This window comes from Mytilus trossulus, chromosome 13 (assembly GCF_036588685.1).
Source record: "Mytilus trossulus isolate FHL-02 chromosome 13, PNRI_Mtr1.1.1.hap1, whole genome shotgun sequence".
In the NCBI taxonomy this organism is placed as follows: domain Eukaryota; kingdom Metazoa; phylum Mollusca; class Bivalvia; order Mytilida; family Mytilidae; genus Mytilus; species Mytilus trossulus.
Genome location: NC_086385.1, coordinates 24,314,917 through 24,324,692, shown reverse-complemented (window position 1 = coordinate 24,324,692; position 9,776 = coordinate 24,314,917).

Sequence of the window (9,776 nt, the reverse complement as noted above, 5' to 3'; positions counted from 1 at the left end):
AAAATCCCGAGACCCCGTTTTGCCCCCCCCCCTTTTTTTTTTTAACCCTTCACTTACAACTGAATGTAGGTTGTGTGCTATCGATCCTTTCAACGTAAAACGAACGACAACTCCAGTTTTTTCCATATTATTAGGTCTTTCCACTTTTCTGTGGAAAGTCCTATTGTATTTGTTCTGATTATTATTAGGTCTTTCCACTTTTCTGTGGAAAGTCCTATTGTATTTGTTCTGATTATTATTATTATTATTATTATTTTTTTTCTTCCGCCAAATTTTTTTCTTGCGATAAATGTTTGTTTCGCAATATGTCGCTTAGATATTTCTCATATGGTATCGTATAGTTTATGCGCTTTTAAATTTCACCCTGCTAAGCCGAACCATTTTCTTTGTGAGAGTTATCTCCCTATTCACTGTTTATCATGTGTGTGCATCTCCTTCATAACAAAAAAAGATAGCGACAAAATTCTTTTCACAAATTGTTCATTACATCCTCAGTAATTTTTGGCGTATTTGGATCGAAGCGATTCGATGAAATTTTATAGGCGTTATCTACCTTTACGGAATAAATTTGTCGCTATATTTTTTTAACTCATAAACCGTTAACCGTATAACCCTGGAATGTTTTTATTTGAGTCCCCTGATTCCTAACTAAGAAAATTAGGTCAAGGTCAAAGGTCAAGGTCATATTTTAGATTTTCATATGTCTTTGATTTCCCTATAACTCTTGAACAGTTATAGATACAAAAAAATTAAGCAGTGAAAAATGCTTGGTACTTCAAGGGGCAACTTTTTTACATTATGACTATATTGATTTTACCATCATGTAAGGGACATAACTCCCATCGATGGTTTTTAAAAAGCCATTTTTAGGCAAAACTCTTAAACAAAAGGTCCTTGACCCATAGGGTCTTTTGCAATGACCTTGTGGAGCAATGACCTTGACGAAGGTTACAAGGTCAAAGGTCAAGGTCATCAAATTATGTGGTTTTGGCACTATTTAAACAGTTTTATGTGTGTTTGAATTTCAACCAACCAACCAATCAATCAATCAATCATGATCATGATCAATCAACCAATAATGATCATGATCAATCAATCAATCATGTTTCCGTCTCATGTGTTTCTTATAGGGTTCAACCAACCAACCAACCAACCAACCAATCAATCAATCACTCAATCAATCAATCAATCAATCAATCAATCAATCATGATCATGATCAACCAATCATGTTTCCGTCTCATGTGTTTAATAAAGGGTCCAAGATCTTCTTTGTTTCTTTTTCCGTGTTTAAATTGACCCTATCCAACGTGTTTAACCAACCAACCAACCAACCAACCAACCAACCAACCAACCAACCAACTAATCAATCAATCAATCAATCAATCAATCAATCAATCAATCATGATCATGATCAATCAATCATGTTTCCGTCTCATGTGTTTAATATAGGGTCCAATATCTTCTTTGTTTCTTTTTCCGTGTTTCAATTGACCCTATCCAACGTGTTTAACCAACCAACCAACCAACCAACCAACCAACTAACCAACTAATCAATCAATCAATCAATCAATCAATCAATCAATCAATCAATCAATCAATCAATCAATCAATCTGTATGACTGTTTAATCATGACAATTTATTGAAGGAACAAACTCTCAATTATTCAAGAAAAATTGAAATTAAATATTGTTCTTACGTCACTTCTGAAAAAAAATCCACATGTTCTCTGAAACTACAAGTACAATCGACCTCAAAATTTGCAGTCAGCAGGGCATACATGTACTAAACGTTTATAAAAAAACTTGGTGCAGATATCTCTCAAAGCTTTTCCTAGAGAAAAGGAATGGCAATGCCGTAAAAATCGCTTGCTAGGTCCGTAAATCTCAGTAAAAACCTACAATAAAATGTCCGCTCCGAGTTTGAAATACTAATCTGTGTTACAAACAGGTGCTGAAAAATGTACATTATCAGAAAATAATCAATAAATGTGTTTTAAAGTTACACCGGATCAATTAAATCTAAAACATGCACTACTTGTGAACTGTCATCAAAATGTCAATTTCCTACAATGACAAAAGAAATTACATTGTGTACATTCCATCTCTATAGATGTTGTCTGTCCAACGTCCCGACCTAAAGAGAAATAAAAAGACTATCTTTTCGTTATTATAAACCCGTGTCACGTGATGTGGCGCGCGCGCTGTACCTAAAATAAAAGAAAAACTTTCCAAACTAAACATGAACCTTTTCCGGTAACAATAATATAAACCCCATACAGAAACAAACAAACAAACAAACAAACAAACACCCCCCCCCCCCCCAATTCAATTAATTTTAAAGGGGGAAAGACCCCCTACAATTGCTTTTTTAAAGCAATTGATTTATATTGTAAAGAACCTTTTTAACCATTCTGTTCCGTTAATAAAAAAAAAAAAAAAAAAATCCCGAGACCCCGTTTTGCCCCCCCCCCTTTTTTTTTTTAACCCTTCACTTACAACTGAATGTAGGTTGTGTGCTATCGATCCTTTCAACGTAAAACGAACGACAACTCCAGTTTTTTCCATATTATTAGGTCTTTCCACTTTTCTGTGGAAAGTCCTATTGTATTTGTTCTGATTATTATTAGGTCTTTCCACTTTTCTGTGGAAAGTCCTATTGTATTTGTTCTGATTATTATTATTATTATTATTATTTTTTTTCTTCCGCCAAATTTTTTTCTTGCGATAAATGTTTGTTTCGCAATATGTCGCTTAGATATTTCTCATATGGTATCGTATAGTTTATGCGCTTTTAAATTTCACCCTGCTAAGCCGAACCATTTTCTTTGTGAGAGTTATCTCCCTATTCACTGTTTATCATGTGTGTGCATCTCCTTCATAACAAAAAAAGATAGCGACAAAATTCTTTTCACAAATTGTTCATTACATCCTCAGTAATTTTTGGCGTATTTGGATCGAAGCGATTCGATGAAATTTTATAGGCGTTATCTACCTTTACGGAATAAATTTGTCGCTATATTTTTTTAACTCATAAACCGTTAACCGTATAACCCTGGAATGTTTTTATTTGAGTCCCCTGATTCCTAACTAAGAAAATTAGGTCAAGGTCAAAGGTCAAGGTCATATTTTAGATTTTCATATGTCTTTGATTTCCCTATAACTCTTGAACAGTTATAGATACAAAAAAATTAAGCAGTGAAAAATGCTTGGTACTTCAAGGGGCAACTTTTTTACATTATGACTATATTGATTTTACCATCATGTAAGGGACATAACTCCCATCGATGGTTTTTAAAAAGCCATTTTTAGGCAAAACTCTTAAACAAAAGGTCCTTGACCCATAGGGTCTTTTGCAATGACCTTGTGGAGCAATGACCTTGACGAAGGTTACAAGGTCAAAGGTCAAGGTCATCAAATTATGTGGTTTTGGCACTATTTAAACAGTTTTATGTGTGTTTGAATTTCAACCAACCAACCAATCAATCAATCAATCATGATCATGATCAATCAACCAATAATGATCATGATCAATCAATCAATCATGTTTCCGTCTCATGTGTTTCTTATAGGGTTCAACCAACCAACCAACCAACCAACCAATCAATCAATCACTCAATCAATCAATCAATCAATCAATCAATCAATCATGATCATGATCAACCAATCATGTTTCCGTCTCATGTGTTTAATAAAGGGTCCAAGATCTTCTTTGTTTCTTTTTCCGTGTTTAAATTGACCCTATCCAACGTGTTTAACCAACCAACCAACCAACCAACCAACCAACCAACCAACCAACCAACTAATCAATCAATCAATCAATCAATCAATCAATCAATCAATCATGATCATGATCAATCAATCATGTTTCCGTCTCATGTGTTTAATATAGGGTCCAATATCTTCTTTGTTTCTTTTTCCGTGTTTCAATTGACCCTATCCAACGTGTTTAACCAACCAACCAACCAACCAACCAACCAACTAACCAACTAATCAATCAATCAATCAATCAATCAATCAATCAATCAATCAATCAATCAATCAATCAATCTGTATGACTGTTTAATCATGACAATTTATTGAAGGAACAAACTCTCAATTATTCAAGAAAAATTGAAATTAAATATTGTTCTTACGTCACTTCTGAAAAAAAATCCACATGTTCTCTGAAACTACAAGTACAATCGACCTCAAAATTTGCAGTCAGCAGGGCATACATGTACTAAACGTTTATAAAAAAACTTGGTGCAGATATCTCTCAAAGCTTTTCCTAGAGAAAAGGAATGGCAATGCCGTAAAAATCGCTTGCTAGGTCCGTAAATCTCAGTAAAAACCTACAATAAAATGTCCGCTCCGAGTTTGAAATACTAATCTGTGTTACAAACAGGTGCTGAAAAATGTACATTATCAGAAAATAATCAATAAATGTGTTTTAAAGTTACACCGGATCAATTAAATCTAAAACATGCACTACTTGTGAACTGTCATCAAAATGTCAATTTCCTACAATGACAAAAGAAATTACATTGTGTACATTCCATCTCTATAGATGTTGTCTGTCCAACGTCCCGACCTAAAGAGAAATAAAAAGACTATCTTTTCGTTATTATAAACCCGTGTCACGTGATGTGGCGCGCGCGCTGTACCTAAAATAAAAGAAAAACTTTCCAAACTAAACATGAACCTTTTCCGGTAACAATAATATAAACCCCATACAGAAACAAACAAACAAACAAACAAACAAACACCCCCCCCCCCCCCCAATTCAATTAATTTTAAAGGGGGAAAGACCCCCTACAATTGCTTTTTTAAAGCAATTGATTTATATTGTAAAGAACCTTTTTAACCATTCTGTTCCGTTAATAAAAAAAAAAAAAAAAAAATCCCGAGACCCCGTTTTGCCCCCCCCCCTTTTTTTTTTTAACCCTTCACTTACAACTGAATGTAGGTTGTGTGCTATCGATCCTTTCAACGTAAAACGAACGACAACTCCAGTTTTTTCCATATTATTAGGTCTTTCCACTTTTCTGTGGAAAGTCCTATTGTATTTGTTCTGATTATTATTAGGTCTTTCCACTTTTCTGTGGAAAGTCCTATTGTATTTGTTCTGATTATTATTATTATTATTATTATTTTTTTTCTTCCGCCAAATTTTTTTCTTGCGATAAATGTTTGTTTCGCAATATGTCGCTTAGATATTTCTCATATGGTATCGTATAGTTTATGCGCTTTTAAATTTCACCCTGCTAAGCCGAACCATTTTCTTTGTGAGAGTTATCTCCCTATTCACTGTTTATCATGTGTGTGCATCTCCTTCATAACAAAAAAAGATAGCGACAAAATTCTTTTCACAAATTGTTCATTACATCCTCAGTAATTTTTGGCGTATTTGGATCGAAGCGATTCGATGAAATTTTATAGGCGTTATCTACCTTTACGGAATAAATTTGTCGCTATATTTTTTTAACTCATAAACCGTTAACCGTATAACCCTGGAATGTTTTTATTTGAGTCCCCTGATTCCTAACTAAGAAAATTAGGTCAAGGTCAAAGGTCAAGGTCATATTTTAGATTTTCATATGTCTTTGATTTCCCTATAACTCTTGAACAGTTATAGATACAAAAAAATTAAGCAGTGAAAAATGCTTGGTACTTCAAGGGGCAACTTTTTTACATTATGACTATATTGATTTTACCATCATGTAAGGGACATAACTCCCATCGATGGTTTTTAAAAAGCCATTTTTAGGCAAAACTCTTAAACAAAAGGTCCTTGACCCATAGGGTCTTTTGCAATGACCTTGTGGAGCAATGACCTTGACGAAGGTTACAAGGTCAAAGGTCAAGGTCATCAAATTATGTGGTTTTGGCACTATTTAAACAGTTTTATGTGTGTTTGAATTTCAACCAACCAACCAATCAATCAATCAATCATGATCATGATCAATCAACCAATAATGATCATGATCAATCAATCAATCATGTTTCCGTCTCATGTGTTTCTTATAGGGTTCAACCAACCAACCAACCAACCAACCAATCAATCAATCACTCAATCAATCAATCAATCAATCAATCAATCAATCATGATCATGATCAACCAATCATGTTTCCGTCTCATGTGTTTAATAAAGGGTCCAAGATCTTCTTTGTTTCTTTTTCCGTGTTTAAATTGACCCTATCCAACGTGTTTAACCAACCAACCAACCAACCAACCAACCAACCAACCAACCAACCAACTAATCAATCAATCAATCAATCAATCAATCAATCAATCAATCATGATCATGATCAATCAATCATGTTTCCGTCTCATGTGTTTAATATAGGGTCCAATATCTTCTTTGTTTCTTTTTCCGTGTTTCAATTGACCCTATCCAACGTGTTTAACCAACCAACCAACCAACCAACCAACCAACTAACCAACTAATCAATCAATCAATCAATCAATCAATCAATCAATCAATCAATCAATCAATCAATCAATCTGTATGACTGTTTAATCATGACAATTTATTGAAGGAACAAACTCTCAATTATTCAAGAAAAATTGAAATTAAATATTGTTCTTACGTCACTTCTGAAAAAAAATCCACATGTTCTCTGAAACTACAAGTACAATCGACCTCAAAATTTGCAGTCAGCAGGGCATACATGTACTAAACGTTTATAAAAAAACTTGGTGCAGATATCTCTCAAAGCTTTTCCTAGAGAAAAGGAATGGCAATGCCGTAAAAATCGCTTGCTAGGTCCGTAAATCTCAGTAAAAACCTACAATAAAATGTCCGCTCCGAGTTTGAAATACTAATCTGTGTTACAAACAGGTGCTGAAAAATGTACATTATCAGAAAATAATCAATAAATGTGTTTTAAAGTTACACCGGATCAATTAAATCTAAAACATGCACTACTTGTGAACTGTCATCAAAATGTCAATTTCCTACAATGACAAAAGAAATTACATTGTGTACATTCCATCTCTATAGATGTTGTCTGTCCAACGTCCCGACCTAAAGAGAAATAAAAAGACTATCTTTTCGTTATTATAAACCCGTGTCACGTGATGTGGCGCGCGCGCTGTACCTAAAATAAAAGAAAAACTTTCCAAACTAAACATGAACCTTTTCCGGTAACAATAATATAAACCCCATACAGAAACAAACAAACAAACAAACAAACACCCCCCCCCCCCCAATTCAATTAATTTTAAAGGGGGAAAGACCCCCTACAATTGCTTTTTTAAAGCAATTGATTTATATTGTAAAGAACCTTTTTAACCATTCTGTTCCGTTAATAAAAAAAAAAAAAAAAAAATCCCGAGACCCCGTTTTGCCCCCCCCCCCTTTTTTTTTTTAACCCTTCACTTACAACTGAATGTAGGTTGTGTGCTATCGATCCTTTCAACGTAAAACGAACGACAACTCCAGTTTTTTCCATATTATTAGGTCTTTCCACTTTTCTGTGGAAAGTCCTATTGTATTTGTTCTGATTATTATTAGGTCTTTCCACTTTTCTGTGGAAAGTCCTATTGTATTTGTTCTGATTATTATTATTATTATTATTATTTTTTTTCTTCCGCCAAATTTTTTTCTTGCGATAAATGTTTGTTTCGCAATATGTCGCTTAGATATTTCTCATATGGTATCGTATAGTTTATGCGCTTTTAAATTTCACCCTGCTAAGCCGAACCATTTTCTTTGTGAGAGTTATCTCCCTATTCACTGTTTATCATGTGTGTGCATCTCCTTCATAACAAAAAAAGATAGCGACAAAATTCTTTTCACAAATTGTTCATTACATCCTCAGTAATTTTTGGCGTATTTGGATCGAAGCGATTCGATGAAATTTTATAGGCGTTATCTACCTTTACGGAATAAATTTGTCGCTATATTTTTTTAACTCATAAACCGTTAACCGTATAACCCTGGAATGTTTTTATTTGAGTCCCCTGATTCCTAACTAAGAAAATTAGGTCAAGGTCAAAGGTCAAGGTCATATTTTAGATTTTCATATGTCTTTGATTTCCCTATAACTCTTGAACAGTTATAGATACAAAAAAATTAAGCAGTGAAAAATGCTTGGTACTTCAAGGGGCAACTTTTTTACATTATGACTATATTGATTTTACCATCATGTAAGGGACATAACTCCCATCGATGGTTTTTAAAAAGCCATTTTTAGGCAAAACTCTTAAACAAAAGGTCCTTGACCCATAGGGTCTTTTGCAATGACCTTGTGGAGCAATGACCTTGACGAAGGTTACAAGGTCAAAGGTCAAGGTCATCAAATTATGTGGTTTTGGCACTATTTAAACAGTTTTATGTGTGTTTGAATTTCAACCAACCAACCAATCAATCAATCAATCATGATCATGATCAATCAACCAATAATGATCATGATCAATCAATCAATCATGTTTCCGTCTCATGTGTTTCTTATAGGGTTCAACCAACCAACCAACCAACCAACCAATCAATCAATCACTCAATCAATCAATCAATCAATCAATCAATCAATCATGATCATGATCAACCAATCATGTTTCCGTCTCATGTGTTTAATAAAGGGTCCAAGATCTTCTTTGTTTCTTTTTCCGTGTTTAAATTGACCCTATCCAACGTGTTTAACCAACCAACCAACCAACCAACCAACCAACCAACCAACCAACCAACTAATCAATCAATCAATCAATCAATCAATCAATCAATCAATCATGATCATGATCAATCAATCATGTTTCCGTCTCATGTGTTTAATATAGGGTCCAATATCTTCTTTGTTTCTTTTTCCGTGTTTCAATTGACCCTATCCAACGTGTTTAACCAACCAACCAACCAACCAACCAACTAACCAACTAATCAATCAATCAATCAATCAATCAATCAATCAATCAATCAATCAATCAATCAATCAATCTGTATGACTGTTTAATCATGACAATTTATTGAAGGAACAAACTCTCAATTATTCAAGAAAAATTGAAATTAAATATTGTTCTTACGTCACTTCTGAAAAAAAATCCACATGTTCTCTGAAACTACAAGTACAATCGACCTCAAAATTTGCAGTCAGCAGGGCATACATGTACTAAACGTTTATAAAAAAACTTGGTGCAGATATCTCTCAAAGCTTTTCCTAGAGAAAAGGAATGGCAATGCCGTAAAAATCGCTTGCTAGGTCCGTAAATCTCAGTAAAAACCTACAATAAAATGTCCGCTCCGAGTTTGAAATACTAATCTGTGTTACAAACAGGTGCTGAAAAATGTACATTATCAGAAAATAATCAATAAATGTGTTTTAAAGTTACACCGGATCAATTAAATCTAAAACATGCACTACTTGTGAACTGTCATCAAAATGTCAATTTCCTACAATGACAAAAGAAATTACATTGTGTACATTCCATCTCTATAGATGTTGTCTGTTTAACGTCCCCACCTAAAAAGAAATAAAAAGACTATCTTTTCGTTATTATAAACCCGTGTCACGTGATGTGGCGCGCGCGCTGTACCTAAAATAAAAGAAAAACTTTCCAAACTAAACATGAAACTTCTCCGGTAACAATAATATAGACCCCATACAGAAACAAACAAACAAACAAACAAACAAACAAACACCCCCCCCCCCCCCCAATTCAATTAACTTTAAGGGGGGAAAGACCCCCTACAATTGCTTTTTTAAAGCAATTGATTTATATTTATTATTATTATTATTTTTTTTTTTCTTCCGCCAAATTTTTTTCTTGCGATAAATGTTTGTTTCGCAATATGTCGCTTAG